The sequence below is a fragment of the Elephantulus edwardii genome, unplaced genomic scaffold (genome assembly GCF_000299155.1).
Source record: "Elephantulus edwardii isolate Elephantulus edwardi_28Jun2011 unplaced genomic scaffold, EleEdw1.0 scaffold00016, whole genome shotgun sequence".
In the NCBI taxonomy this organism is placed as follows: Eukaryota; Metazoa; Chordata; class Mammalia; order Macroscelidea; family Macroscelididae; genus Elephantulus; species Elephantulus edwardii.
This window is the reverse complement of record NW_006399766.1, coordinates 8,128,312-8,132,206: the sequence shown is the minus strand read 5'-3', so window position 1 is coordinate 8,132,206 and position 3,895 is coordinate 8,128,312.

Here is a 3,895-nt window from a genome sequence, read left to right as displayed (position 1 = left end):
AGGCTCAAGGATAAGGTGCCTGTGAGTACATTTTGGAAGCTGTCCTGACCATATTCTGCTACTAACTTGGAATATAATCTTCTCAATTCCCCAATATGATCTGTGAGATACTGCATTACATTTTTGACCCACAAGAGGAATAAGATTGGCTTTGGAGTGAGTAGACAGAAATGCAGGAGCATAGGGGACATGTCAGAATTCATGGGAGTTGGTTTTGTGTTGTTGATATTGTTGAGGGCGGCATTCCCCTTTGTAAAGTTGGTAAAGGTCGGATATGGGCACTTGCTCTTTTAACAGGCATGTGGAAATATTTGTGAACTATTCAGAATCATTTGAAATTAAAGTTGAAATGGCAATTGAAAAACTTAAAACCAAAACATTTCAGATTTTGTACAAAAAAGTATATTGAGAACAGCAACTCAAGAAGTTTACTATAATGAAATTATATGTATTATATCACTTCATGATTGAATATGCTGCTTATTAAATCTGAGTAGCGCTTACACTTCAAAAATGTAAATTCTTTTAAGAGAAATGTCTTCCGAGTGATTAGCTTAGGGTAGCAATACAAGATAAACTTTTGATCTCACCCCAAACCAAATTAAGAGCTTATTTTACATAAATACAAACAGTAAGGGAGGGACAATAGACACAAACACAAACACAGAGTCTCACTTCATAACTGCTTTAAGATAATTGGGAGATACCATATTATTTCAAATGTCTCTCTTATAGAAAAATTAGGAATCCCCGAAGTTTGCCTTCATGAGTGAACTGGTCATCTATTTGCAAATAGTATCTTAAAATTTAGTGCCCCAAACAAGCATCCACACAGTTCCCAAATTTTCCATTATAAAAATCTTTTCCTTTCAGTAATTTACAGACTTGTGCTCCACAACTGAAAATTTAAAGTTTCATGACAGTTTTTCAAAGGAACAGTCTGTAAAGTTTTGAAGTCATAAACATGCAAGCATCTGTTATTCTCATTTTCTGCTGCTTATTTAAGGATATCAACAATAACTCGCCAGACATTAAGAACAATACTTATGGAAACCATTTTGCACCAGCACATTAGAATCTTGGGGATAATGGATCATAATCCATTCACATCTCATATTCCAAACAACCTCGGAAATAGTCTATGAATAAATATATTGCACCCAGAGGAAATGGATCATTACTTGAAGTGCATCCATTAATTTTATTACTTGTGTACAGTGCATAATAGACTATTAGAATAATTTCAATTGTGCACCACCTTCCATGAAAGTACTTCAGAACTGCCACTTAAAGTGAAGTATTCCTCATCAAGAATATTCATCATTAGCCATGAAGCCAGGGGAGAATAATGCAAAGCATGTGTTTGCAGAGCTCTCAAATTAGAAGAATATTAGGAATAAAAACTTAAAAGCGAGTTGGTAATAAAGAGTCTCCTTCTTTTTGTTTCATTTCAAGCAAGAGTTATTACAAGTCCATTGGGCATCCAATATATTAGCCTAAAATATAATAGAATCTTATTCATGATTCAGGAAGATAAGGGCGGAGCAGCAGAGACTAAATTCCTAAAGACCACAGTAGCTTTTATATCAACAATCGTCCATGCTTAAGAGAAAGTTAAGAGCAGCTTTAAAAAAAATAGTTCAGAGAGTCAGGAACATAAATTTTTCAATATCTCTCTTTTTATTTTTCCCCCTTTCAAAACACCATAGATTTTATGAGAGAAAGGTCAAACTGTTATACTGTTTTCCCTACACATTTCCCTAACCAGTAGAGACAACTGTAATTTCCTACACACACACACACACACACACACACACACACACACACACACACACACACGACACACAGGCAAACGAGCACTCACATGGGAACAGAAGCTCTTGCTGGTAGAGATTAATGTTTAACCAAGAAAAATGTGCCTGTCAATTAACAACATTTATTGAGTGTGAACTTTGTGTAGACCATTATTCCAAGTGTCATGAGAAGAAACAAGAAGCATAAATCAAATTTTGGGGGCCATAGGAAGTAATCAGAGAAGAGGTCCTGGATGCAACTGTGGAGAGCCAGACCACTGTGTATTTCCAGTACTATTTCCAGCTCTCACAGACAATACTGACCAGCTGCAAAATCTCTTCCCATCTTATAAGTAGAAGAGTTACTACCACTAAGGATCCTTCACAGTGATATCACATGATCATGAGATTTTATTTATAGATGAGCCAAACTAATGATAATGTTTGCCCTGGGCCTTCTGACAAAAGGTTTGGTGGGAATATAAGTGACAACTTTCATGGGAAAATAATCAATGCACATTTAACAACCTATACAGCTACTAAGTCAGTAGCATAAAAAATAAGATACTTTTTCTATGTTATTAACCTGTGGTATTTAATTGTCCTTTGGGGCAGACTTAACATTGGGTAGCACCTTAAATGCTATATCATCTACCACTCAAGGGATGATGATCTTGAGACCTTCTTTAAGTCTAATATAGTAATAATTATTCATTTAAATACTTCATTCATGTAATTGTCTTCAGGTTTTTATTAACATACAGAAAATCACAATTGGCAATTAAAACTGAAGACTGATTATATACAGAAGACACCCCTACCTAGTTGATAATTGCATACTAGTACATTAAAGGACTGAAGACCGTCTTATGTGCATATGTATTTTAACAGAATGTTTTGAGATCAATTTTTTAAAAAAAATTTAATAGAATGGAAAATAATGTGAAATTTTTTATTGCGATTTTTAATTTTGAATTTTTTATTGCTGACTGACTAGACTGAATACCTGACAGTATTTCACAAAAATGAGGGAAATTTAAAAAAAATAGGGAAATAAAAACAAATAGACAAAAGAGGAATGTGTTTAGTTATAATAAACTTGTATTTAACCATATATGTAATTCTTATAGAAAATTACTTTTTAAAAAAAGAAAAGAAGATTATAAGGAAATAAAAACATATACTCCCTTCTCGGTATTTCATCACTATTAAAAATAAACTGAGATCAGTAGAAAATTTAATTATTTTCTCTCTTAACTTCATTAAAATCCTATAAGGTTAATACTTTCTTCAGTGTAAGGTTAGGAACTCGATATTACCTATTGAGAGGAAACTTCAGAAGGATAAGGTTTCTAAGAAAATAAATAACCTGTAAGAGGAGCTTATGCTTACCATCCAACTTGACAACTCGATCAAGCTATTGCCCTTATGGATCCCACCAACTGATGTGAACATTATCGTTGTTGTTTGCTGTTAGGTACCTTCCAGTTTCATCCATAAAACAAAACTTGTACTGGCTGGTGTGAGTCATGCTCGAAATAATTTGCATGTCTGAGTCCACTGTTGTAGCCACTGTGTCAGTTCACCTCTTGAGGGTCTTCTTCCTTTTCACTGACTCCACTTTACTAAGAATGATGCCTTTCTCCAGGGACTGACCCTTCCAGATAGCACATCCAAACTACATATGAGATAAAGTCTTCGCCATTCTTCCTTCTAGAGAGAATTTTGGCTATACTCCATCTGAGACAGGTTTGAGCATTCTTCTGACAATGTCTGACATACTGAATATTCATCACCAACACCGTAATTTCAAAAACACCAATTTCGTTTTCATCTTCCTTATCCGTTGTTTGACTTTCACCTCTATCTGAGGCCACTGAATATGTCATGGCTTCGCTTGACCATGCCTCAGTTCTCAAAGTGACAACTTTGCCTTTAACACTTTAAAAGAGGTCAACCACCATAATCATGAGATCAGAAAGATTAGATGGTGCCTGAATTCCAGTGCTGAGCATTCTAGAATAAATCACAATACAGGGTACTTGGGCAGAGTGGGATAAAAAAGTGAAACAAAAGTAGAAAATATGAAAATGAGCTGGTTT